Source organism: Pongo pygmaeus, chromosome 1 (genome assembly GCF_028885625.2).
Source record: "Pongo pygmaeus isolate AG05252 chromosome 1, NHGRI_mPonPyg2-v2.0_pri, whole genome shotgun sequence".
In the NCBI taxonomy this organism is placed as follows: Eukaryota; Metazoa; Chordata; class Mammalia; order Primates; family Hominidae; genus Pongo; species Pongo pygmaeus.
The window spans coordinates 159,608,720-159,621,405 of record NC_072373.2 but is presented as its reverse complement, the minus strand read 5'-3'; the positions used below and the strand labels follow the sequence as shown (position 1 = coordinate 159,621,405).

General features: G+C 35.2%; 1 pseudogene; it reads right to left on the bottom strand.

The window, feature by feature from the left end:
* Positions 1-8,372: 8,372 nt before the first annotated feature.
* Positions 8,373-9,136, bottom strand: LOC129044021 (caspase-3-like; annotated as a pseudogene).
* Between the last annotated feature and the right edge of the window lie 3,550 nt (positions 9,137-12,686).

The following is a 12,686-nucleotide window of genomic DNA, read 5'->3' as shown; positions in this document are numbered from 1 at the left end:
TGAAAGTATTGTTTGTAGTGGTGAACTCCTTTCCCACTACTATCTGTTACACACACACATACACACCCCACATACACATACACAGGAAACTGCAAAAAAAGTAAAAAAATCTATCAATAACCAGGTAGTTGAATACTTCTGTTTTACCCATGTTATGGAATATTAGATCACCATTGAAAACAGTGAATTAGATCTATATTTGCTATCTTTGATGGATATCCAGGATACATAGTTAAGGGACAAAAGCAAGTTAGAGATCAAGTATGAACTATGTTATATAAAAAATTAAAAAATGTATTGTGTTGTTTGAGCATGGAGAATTTTGTGATGAAGTACACCACGCTATTAACATGGCTAATCTCAGGAGGTGAGATTGGAAGGAGAATAAAGAAAAGATTATTATCTTTATATATTTTTGCATTGTTTTACTTGTTTCAGCAAATTTAGGTAACTTTTGTAAAAAAAAAAATTGAATGAAGTGAATTTTGAAGGTAAAAAGTAATATGTTCAATTTGATTGTTGCCTGGTGGGAATAAGGGAGAATAAGAAAGAGATTATTTTTTCTTTAAATGTCTTTGTATTTTTTTCATGCTTTAAAATAAGCATTGATAATTTTATTATTAAAAGTTTTCTTATGCAAATAAATATAAAAGTTTAAGATGCTGTTTTCTTGTTGAAAATAATTAACCTGTATTAAACCATAGAATAATGAATTCTTAATTCACTTATTACGTTAAAATTTCTAGTAAAAAGTTGCTTCTTATAGAAAGAAGTCACAGCATAAGATTATTAAAGAGAAATGAAAAGGAAGAGAAAGATGAGAAAAGTATTTCTATAACTAAGCAAAATAGTAAACAACATCCAAGAAGAGATCCCTAGTATTTGGCATAAATAGTAAATAGAGTCTCAGGATTTTTTTTTCTTTCTGAAAGACTCTTAAAACAGCTTGAAACTAAGAGATTTTCTTGTCCAGAGCAAGTGTATAGCAGGTCAGACATTCAGTTCAAATCAGTTGGTATAGAGCTATTCATGTGGTGGGCTTTGAGACTTCTATGAAGAAGGTGGCAAAAATTAGTCATGTTGCACGGTATGCTGATACACTGTAATATCCAGTGTGTCGGGACAAAAAAATCGAGTAAAAAATACATATACCAAAGAGTATGAGTTTAGAGGATGCAATAAATACTCTGAGCTAGGGTTAATTTATCTAACCACACAATCCCAAAACCTCAGTGACTTAACACCATTAAAGACCTATTTTGTGGCCTGGCGCAGTGTCTCATGACTGTAATCCCAGCACTTTGGGAGGCCGAGGTGGGCGGATCACGAGGTCGGGAGATAGAGACCATCCTGGCTAACAGAGTGAAACCCCGTCTCTACTAAAAAAATACAAAAAATTAGCCGGGCATGGTGGCATGCGCCTGTAGTGCCAGCTACTCGGGAGGCTGAGGCGGGAGAATTGCTTGAACCCGGGAGGCGGAGGTTGCAGTGAGCCGAGATTGTGCCACTGCACTCCAGCCTGCGCAACAGGGCGAGACTCTGTCTCAAAAAAAAAAAAAAAAAAAAAAGACTTATTTTGTGCTCATTCACAGTTCAGTGTGGATCACTGGAAGGAGTCTATTTTCACAGGTCACCTCCGTCTCATGGTACTGCCATCTTCAATATCTCAGATCAGTATAGAATGGGAAAAGTGAGAGTGGAGCTTTGACTGTGGAATATTTTTATGGGTCAGATTTGGAAGCAGCATAGATCACTTTTATTCACAATCAATTTTCCCAGAACTTAGTTACATGGTGCCAACCTACCAGCAAAGAGGCCAAAGAATGCTACTTAGCTGTGTGCCCAAGAAGAAGAGGAAAGAAGGGGTATTGGTGAGCAGTGGTAAGCTCTGCCACAGAAAGCCTGTTAAGGGACGACTCCCTGACTCACCACACATATGACCAGCATCTTCAGAGATGGTATGTGTGCAAATTTAATCCTCCAGAGGAAATAAATTAACTACATGTTCATTTAAAAATGGACCCCTTCCTTACACCTTATTCAAAAATTAACTCAAGATGGATTAAAGACTTAAATGTAAAACCTAAAACCATAAAAACCCTAGAAGAAAACCTAGGCAATACCATTCAGGACATAGGCATGGGCAAAGACTTCATGTCTAAAACACCAAAAGCAATGGCAACAAAAGCCAAAATTGACAACTGGGATATAATTAAACTAAAGAGCTTCTGCACAGCAAAAGAAACTATCATCAGAGTGAACAGGCAACCTACAGAATGGGAGAAAATTTTTGCAATCTGTCCATCTGACAAAGGGCTAATATCCAGAATCTACAAAGAACTTAAACAAATTTACAAGAAAAAAAAACCCATCAAAAAGTGGGTGAAGGATATGAACAGACACTTCTCAAAAGAAAATATTTATGCAGCAAACAAACATGAAAAAAAGCTCATCACCACTGGTCATTAGAGAAATGCAAATCAAAACCACAATGAGATACTATCTTACACCAGTTAGAATGGCGATCATTAAAAAGTCAGGAAACAACAGATGCTGGAGAAGATGTGGAGAAACAGGAACACTTTTACACTATTGGTGGGAGTGTAAATTAGTTCAACCATTGTGAAAGACAGTGTGGCGATTCCTCAAGGATCTGGAACCAGAAATACCATTTGACCCAGAAATCCCATTACTGGGTATATACCCAAAGGATTATACATCATTTTACTATAAAGACATGTGCACATGTATGTTTATTGTGGCACTATCACAATAGCAAAGACTTGGAACCAACCCAAATACCCATCAATGATAGAGTGGATAAAGAAAATGTGGCACATATACACCATGGAATACTATGCAGCCATAAAAAGGATGAGCTTATGTCCTTTGCAGGGATATGGATGAAGCTGGAAACCATCATTCTCAGCAAACTAACACAAGAACAGAAAACCAAACACCGCATGTTCTCACTCATAAGTGGGTGTTGAACAATGGGAACACATGGACATGGGGAGGGTAACATCATACACCAGGGCCTGTTGGGGAGTGGAGGGCTAGGGGAGGGATAACATTAGGAGAAATACCTAATATAGATGATGGGTTGATGGATGCAGCAAACCACTTTGGCACGTGTATACCTGTGTAACAAACCTGCATTCTGCACATGTATCCCAGAACATGAAGTATAATAAATTAAAAAAAATGCTTAATATGTAGAGAGGGAAGAGATATGCTAGGACTGGAAAGTTGGGAATCTTGTAAATGAAAAAAGTGAATTCCAGTTTATTATAGACCTCTGAATGCAGCTTACATGGCAGCCTTATAAAACCACTTGTAGTTCCACAAAATCAGTTTTTCTTATCTGCTGTGTCATCTGATTGCCTTCCTTCTGCTTACCTTTTCAAGACTCAACTCATGGATTATCTTTCTCCTTTAGAGATTTTACTAATTCAGTCTGGGCTGGGTGATACTTCTCTGTGCTCTCATTACACACTAGGCATTACTCTCCCTCTTTCATCGCACACTGCACTGTATTATAACTGTTTCATCCATTACAATCATTTATTTTTTTCAAGTATTTTTGATCCACATTTGGTTGAATCCACAGATGTGCAACCCACAGATACAGAGGGCTGACTCCTATCTATCTATCTATCTATCTATCTATCTATCTATCTATCTATCTATCTATCATCTGTCTGTCAATCTATCATCATCATCATCATCTATCTATATTTCACATATTTAAAATTCAGTAATTAATATAAAATAGTTTTATGCTTCTTGGTGATTAGATGTCTAGGAACCAAATGTTCTAAGCTTAAAAATAAATATGCTTTTTTGATGACTTTGTGCACATTTGTGGTGTGTATCCATGGGAAGGAAGATGGGTGGAGATGAAGTAGCAGGAAGGTAGAAAACTGGGAAAGGGAGGGAGAAACAAAAAGAAGCATATGTGCTTGTTTATGTGCTTTTGGGTGCAAAAATATTTTTATTTCAACTCTGATACTTTTTCTCATATGATATGCTAGGTAAACATATTTTGGGAAACTTGCCGAAAGTGTATTCTCTTTGGTATTATGAAAATACACTATTATTTTCCGCCTGTAAAATTATATCTGAATTGAGACTTAGCTACATCTGATTTTGATTAGTCTGTTGTACAAATAGAATCAGATGGCTTTACTTGGGAATGACTCATTAGTCCTTCATCCTCCTCTGTTAATGTTCTCCAAATTTAATAGCAGCATTACATAATCTATCATATGGGTAATACTACCAGACAGTTTTAGAAGAGGACACTTGATGTACTCTGGATACACAGACAAGTATATTTTGCAATTTGAGTGCCAAAGGGGTATTCTAATTATCTTGGGTGACATTGTAACTCATTATAGTTCTTTACAAGGACAGAGAAAAGAATCAATACAAAGAGCCTGTCTAAAGTGTCTTCACACTCCAAAGTGTACCAGTTATAGAAGAAGCCAGCAACTTCAAATGAAGTATCCTATATCTCTGAACTCCATTAGTACTTATTAACTATTGTACTCATTTGTTATTTTTAACCTTCTGTCCTGGATTGTTGTTTCACTCTCCAAGCACAAGATAAACTTCCCCAGTGCATCTGTAAGCTTCTTATAGACAAAGACAATTATTATTATCTTATTTTTAGAATTAAGATTATTGGAAATTAACACTGATCATTCAAATTTCAAGTTATTTTGGAAACTTTACATTCAAAAACTTTTTATGTCTTCTTACATATTTCCCTACAACCAACAGAAGCATTCAAAGTTAAGTTTTGAAAGTTGGAGTCATTTATTAAAAAACAAAAAAATGCACATTAACTAGTCTCAATAATTTAAAGCTTCACAATTAATTTTATATTTGAGGATTTCTTTGTATCTCTAGCACTTTCCAAATTTAAACTAAGTGCTCAGAGTTTTATGTACAATTATCTTGGATATGACTTTACCTAAGCTTATGTTTCTCACCGACTGGGATACTAATATCCCCTGGGAAAACTTGAATTTGTAGCAGGGATACTTAAATGCAATAAAATAAATATGATAAATAATTCTTCTAAAAAGTGCCAATTAACTCAAGAGAAATAAATCTTAGGTTCACACAAAAACCCATACGGAAATATTTACAGTGACTTTATTTATAATCACCAAAGACTGTGAACAACTCAACTGATTAATGGATATTCAACTTTGGTACATCCGCAAAATGGAACACTGCTCAGTGAAAAAAGGAAAAAAATGATTGATTCATGCAACAATATGGAAGAATCTCAAATGTCTTATGTTAGTGAAATAAGCCAAGCTCAAAAGGCTTAATAGTGTGTAAGCCCAATTATATGACATTGTGGAAAAAGACAAATTACAAGTACAGAGAACAGATCAGTTGTTGCCAGGAGCTGGGTGGAAGGGGTTGACTATAAAAAGAGGCATTTTTGGGGTGATGGATTGTTATATATATTGATTGTGATGTGGTTACATGACACTATACATTTGTCAATACTCATAGAATGTACACCAAAAAGAGTAAATTTTACTATATTAAGTTAAAAAAATTAAATGACAAGAAGCCTATGATGGCAAGATGTTATAAAATTTGTGCTTTCGGTATAGTAATTTGTTACATTTTCTGAAGTAATTTATCTATGTATTTCCAGATTTCCTTCCTTCCTTTCTCCTTCCTTCCTTCTTCCTTCCTTTCTCTTTCTTTCTTTTTCTTTCTTTCTTTCTCTTTCCTTCCTTCCTTCCTTCCTTCCTCCCTTCCTCCCTCCCTCCCTCCCTCCTTTCTTTCTCTTTCTTCCTTTCCTTTCCTTTCCTTTCCTTTCCTTTCCTTTCCTTTCCTTTCCTTTCCTTTCCCTTTCTCTTTCTTTCTTTCTTTCTTTCTTTCTTTCTTTCTTTCTTTCTTTCTTTCTTTCTTTCTTTCTTCTTTCTTTCTTTCTTTCTTTCTTTCTTTCTTCTTTCCCTTCTTTCTTTCTTTTTATGTCTTACTCTGTTGCCCAGGCTGGAGTGCAGTGGCACGATCTCGGCTCACTGCAACATCTGCCTCCTGGGTTCATGCAATTCTCCTGCTTCAGCCTCCCGAGTAGCTGGGATTACAGGCACATGACATCATGCTTGGCTAGTTTTCATATTTTTAGTAGAGATGGGGTTTTGCCACGTTGGCCAGGCTGGTCTTGAACTTCTGACCTCAGGTGATCCACCGCTTCGGCCTCCCCAAGTGCTGGGATTACAGGCATGAGCCACTGCCCCGGGCCTCCAGATTTTCATTCAATTATTCCATACTGAAAAATGTATCCTAAGAAAATTATAACAATATGAAAAACCTAAATACATAGTGATGTTCATTACCTTTTTAATTGATGAAAATGCTGCCTTATTGCTTTTACTTGCATTTCTGTATTTGCTAGCAAAATTTTATATTTTTCTTATGTTTGTTAGACAGTTTTATGAGAAAGAGGAAGATTAATATCCTCCAGTGGTTGAAGAGTAGCAGATCTTCTGTTCTCTTCTCAATAAACATACAGAGCCATTCATTTCTGTGAAGTAATTACAGATAGCCTGGGATTTAGTAAAATTTTTACTGTTGTTGTAGAAAAATAAACACATTGAAATAAAAAAATACGATTGCTAGTCAGGCTATTTAGTAAGATTTGGGTTTAAGGGTCTTTAGAACATTTTATCGTCAGAAATTTGTCCTCAAATTTTAACTTTTCTAATTCAGTCAGAACTCTCGAATTTCATATGTTTAATATAAGAATATGGGAAATGAAAACCACAAGTTTTGTGCATTCATTTTCCTAGGGAGCTTAAAATTTTGAACTCAACCCAAACTTTTCATTCTTTTGCATTCATTTAATTTTGGCAAAAGGCGCCTTTTCGTTCATGAAGCTTTTAAACTGTCCATTAGATATTGCAAAACAACATTTTGAAGAATGAAAAATAGATGAATGTAAACCACAAAATGCTTTCTTAAAAATGGCCATATATTTAAAAAAAAATAAGGAAAGGGCTACTAAAAATGTGCTAGGATAAGGTGAGAAGGTAAATATTTGTGAGTGTGAAGACCATCTGTAGCAATGACAAAAAATTGAGATACAGTGCCTCCTCATTCATGATTCATTCATTAAATGTTTCTTGAGCATCTACTATGTCTACAATGTTCTATGCACAGTGATTTTTTTTTGTTTTACAAAGTAGGCAACAATCCCTTCCTTCATGGACCTGACATTCTAGCTTACTCAGAAACGGGAACAGGTGGAAGTTAGTTCATCCTCAGGTGTTTTTTTACCTTTTTGCTGAATACATACTATCTTATGTAAAGTTAATGACATGGATAAAACATTGAAATATGTATTCTACCACATTTTTCTAGTCAACCTTTCTCTTACTTCCAGAGAAGACAGTTTTCCTGTCCTTAAACCTTTGCCTTTCTCAAACTTAGATTCTCAGTAGGTGACCTTGCTTCTGATTTTATTGAGAAAATAGAAGCAATCAGAAGAGAATTTTCTTATCCGACCGAATCCGCTGACCTGCATCCTTCAGAGCTCATAGCCACTGCCTCCCTTCCTATTACTGTTTAGGAAGAGCAATGTGCCTATTTTAGGTCAAACCATCCCCTCAGGCACTGCATTCAATCCCCTCTTGCCTACTCACAGTGTTTGCTTCTGTAATTATCCACTATAATTCCTAGATGTTTAGTTCTTTTCCAGTCACATAAAAACATGATATAACATTTATAATCTTAAATAAAACATTATCCCAAGATGCCACATCTTCCTGTAGCGGAGATCCCATGGTTTTCCCTTTCATAGAAGCTCCCTGAAAAAATTGTTTATAGATGCGATCTTCTCTTTACCTCTAGTTCTCTCTGGGAACCACTCCAATTTAGCCTTACTCCCCATCACTGCACACAGACAACTCTTATTCAGATTACCAAAGATGTCCAATATTGACATTGCCAAAGTCAATGTCAATATTCAGTCCTCATTTCAAGAGGTCATGATAGAGTTATTCACTTTCTCCTTGAAAACGTGTCTTTACTTGACTTTGAAGATATCCCCCATGAAGTCCCCCATTCCACTATTGCTAAGCCTCCTTTGCTGTATTATCTTTCTCTTCCAGACTTTTACATGTTGAAGTACCCAGGACTCAGTCCTCAATCTCTTCTTTTCTCTACCTATACTCATGCTTGCAATTCAAGACTTTAATAACTCCTATCTGCTGATTATACCCAAAATATTTTTCCAGCTCAGGATTTTCTTTGAACTATAGATTACTTCTAATATCCGATTGGATATTGCACAAGCATCTCAAATTTAAAGTGACCAAAAGTGAACTTCTTATTTCTCACCTTCCTCCAATTATACTCCTTCTATAGTGTTCTCCATCATAGTAAATGGCATTTAATCCACTGAGTTGGTAAAGAATCTTAGGGTCATCTCTCACTCCTATCTTTCTTTGGTTCTCCAGTCTCAATTTATTAGCAAATGATGTCTCATATGCATACAAAAATTCGGCCTTCACTGGTATTTTATGACACGCCATGTCATCATTAATACCACTGTCAGTCTCAATGCCAGAATCCAGTTCTGTACCATGGCAGGCCTGAATAATGAAAAGCTTGGGTTTTCCAGTTAGACTTCTACAAGAATCCCCTCTGAAAAAACTTGTTATCTTTTTCTGGTCAACAGGTCCATTTGTTCCAAAAACTATTCCTTCTTCACCATGGCTCCGAAGCACACAAACAAAACTGCTCCTTTTGCTGTGATCTTCTTAAGAAACACTGTGCATCAATTCCACAATTTCTTGACATGTAAGATCATTTTTATTCCTGACTTCATATTTCAAGTTTGTGAGTGTTTCCCTGAGGTTTGCCACATCGACATCTGTATCAGACCAAGATGCCATTCCAGTGCTTTTATGATTCCACTTATTCTTATCATTAATTATTATATAATACATACACTCATTTCAGGACAATCCATTTTGTAACTGTTGTCCAAGGATATTCCAGAGCCCATTGATTTGCTTCTGTGTATGATCTTCGGTTCCAAATTTTTAATGGACTTTGAATCCACTGAGTTTTCAGTGTTCTCTGTGGATATTTTTATTAATGCACATCCTCCTCACACCTTCCACAGCCTCCTCACAGCCAGCAGCTGCCCACTTTGCTCCGCATCTGCATGGCTTCGGCATCCCACAGCCGGGAGAGGTGAGCTCCAGTCCAGAGTGTTATCTTTTACTCTGAGATTAGGTTGTGTCTATTATTTGGTTGTAAAATGTGCTATCTTTTATAAAAAGCTAATGAAGTACAGGGTTGGTTGATTGGCTGGTTTTAAAAACAATATACATGTTTTACATAATGGGAAGTTGGCAATTATATGGGTTTTTGTAAGTGGCAAAAACATAAAATTTACCATCTTAACCATTTTTACGTGTATAGTACAATAGTATTACCTATATGTACATTGTTGTGCAACAGGTCCATAGCACCTTTTCATCTTGCAAAACTGAACTCTGTATCTGTTAACATCTTCCATTATCCCCATGTTTTCTGCCTCTGGCAACCACCATTCCGTTTTCCGTTTCCAAGAGTTGACTACTGTAGATATCTCATATAAATGGAATCATTTATATTTTTATAATTGGCTTATTTCAGTTAGTGTAATGTCCTAAAGGTTTTGTAGCATTTGGCAGGGCTTTCCTTTTTTTAAAGCTGAATAATATTCCACTGTATATCGTGTATATCACATTTTATTTATCCATTCATCTGTCATATATATTTAGGTTGCTTCCAAATCTTGGCTATTGTGAATAATGCCGCAATGAACATGGGTGTGCAAATATCTCTTTGATATTTTCAATTCTTTTGGGAATATTTCCAGAAGTGGGATTGCTGGATCACTTGGTGATTGTATATTTAATATTTTAAGGAATCTCCATAATGTTTTCTATAGTAGCTGAACCATTTTACATTCTCACCAACAGTGTTCCCAAGGGTTCCAAATTCTATACGTCCTCACCAATACTTGTTATTTTCTGTTTTATTTTCTTTCTTTTTTTTGATAGAAGCCATCCTGACAATTGTGAGGTGATATCTTATTGTGGTTTTAATTTATATTTTCCTGATGATTAGTGATGTTTAGCATCTTTCATTTGCTTGACGGGCATTTGTATATCTTCTTTGAAGAAATGTCTATTCAAGTCCTTTGTCCATTTCCTTCCCCTGTCTCCCCCCCACCAAAAAAAAGGGTCTTTCTCTGTTGCCTAGGCTGTAGTACAGTGGCACAATTACAGCTTACTGCAGCCTTGAACTCCTGGGGTCAAGCAATCCTCTTGCTTCAGCCTCTTGAGTAACTGGGACTACAGACACAGATCACTGAACCTGACTAATTTTTTATTTTTTAGAGACAGAGTTTCACTATGTTACCAGGGCTGGTTTCAAACTCCTGGTCTCAAGCAATCCTCCTGCCTCAGCCTCCCTAGTAATTGGAATTACAGGAGTGAGCCACCAGGCCCAGTCTCTTCTCTTAATTAGGTTATTTGTTGAGCAGTTGTTGAGTTGTATATTCTGGTTATTAACCACTTAGATATATGGTTTGCAAAGATTTTCTCTTATTTTGTAAGTTACCTTTATACTCTACTGTTTATTTCCTTTGCCACACACTTTAAATTTTGATGTAGTTCATTTGTTTATTTCTGCTTCTGTTACCGGTGCTTTTGGTGTCATTTCCAAAAAATTATTGCCAAGACTAACGTCATGAAGATTTTTTCCTATGTTTTCTTCTAGGAGTTCTATAGTTTCAGGTCTTATGGCTAGGTCCATTTTGAATTAATTTTTGTATATAGTTTAAAATTAGAATTTAACTAATTTTTTGTCATGTGGATATCTAATTTTCCCAACACTATTTATTGAAGAGACTAGTCTTTCTCCATTGTATAGCCTGGGCATGTTTGTCAAAGATTATTTGACCATATATCAAAGGGCTTATTTTTGGGCTCTGTTCCATTCTACAGGACTATATGTTTGTCTTTCTACCAGTACCTTACTGTTTGGATTACTATAGCTTTGAAATATATTTTAAAATCAGAACTTTTGAGGCCTCTAGCTTTGTTTTTTTTCCCTCAAGATTGTTTTGGCTGTTTAGTCATTTAAATTTTTTTTTTTTAATTTATTTTTTTGAAATGTTTTCAAAATCTAAAATTATGTGAACTATTTATAAGAATATTTTCTTTATGACAAATGATGTTTTACATAGTGTTACTATATGTTCACTTAAATAAAAGAAAATTTCCATTTTTAAGCTATATTCACTATTCTGTGGCATTCAAAAAGCCATATGTTTACAAGGTACATCTTTAACAATTTAAAATAAAAAAATCAAATATATTTCTATGAAATGTATAATTTTTGACAGTACATAACTTATTTGTCTACCCACACTCTCATTGAATAACTATTGAGCACCTACCATGTGCCTGGCAAGATAATCCAGCTCTGAAGATGAAAGACCTGGTTTCTGCCATCATGAAACTTATATCCCAGACAATAAACAAATGAAAAAATTGTGTTTAATATTATTATTTCATCAAATTACTTGCACAAGGGTACTCACCTAGAGGGACTTAGCTCTTACAGTTCTGATGTTTTCTCTACAAATGGCTCACAGAGCTTTGAAAATTGGTCAACTGATGAAAACTATGAAAGCCTGTTTCCATAAGAATAAGACTGCTTCAGCTTTGGATCTCTGGGAATGACACTCATTATTACCTGTCTTACTTGGCAAGTCTGAAGCTCACTTTTCACCATCTGTGAAATGGAAATGAGACAATCTTATAAGATGATGATTAAATGAGATAATGTAGGTAAAGTAAAGATTGGTTAGTGCTCAATAAGTCTTAGCTACTACTGCCATCATCATTAAACATTAATATATTTTTATTAATGCCCAGAGACAAAGAAAGTAGGGTAATTGTCTTAGGTAGCATAATGAGAAGGAAGCTCTGGCAACTTCTCTTTTAAACTTCTTGCTGATTGCTGACTTATAATTTTGTTGCAGGCAAAGTTTAGAATATCTGTTTTGACTTTACAGTTATTGATCAAGTGAACTGCAGTGCACTTTATTTTGGTTATTTGATAATTTAAGGGAGACTATATAAAAATCATAGTCAAGTAATTATAGCTAATCAATACTGTTAACTAGGTAGCTTATTTACTTCTCAGTAGGATGCCTTATGCCTGCATGAAGTCACTACCACTCTGTTACTATGGTTACCTGTGGACTTTGAACAAGAGACTGTCATATATATGAAGGTGTAGTTTGCATCAATGACTAAAATGATCTTTAAAGAAAGAAAAAGAAAAAGATATGTGCTTTGTTTTTCCATTTTGTGGCCCTCACTTCCAGTGTATATATAAAAGAAAAACATTTATTTCCTTATTTATTTAGTATATTTGATAAATATTTAGAGTGTCTGCTATGTTCCAGGCTCTCACTGAAAATTCTAAGCTTTATCTGAAAAATAGGGTATATCTGGTATCTTTACAACCTGGAAGTGACAAGTAACATGCATTTTTTTTAGTAGGTTGGTATAATAACATTTATTAAAATAGTGTTGTGGGTTAACAGAAACAGCACAGAACCAAAGAATTAAAATGTA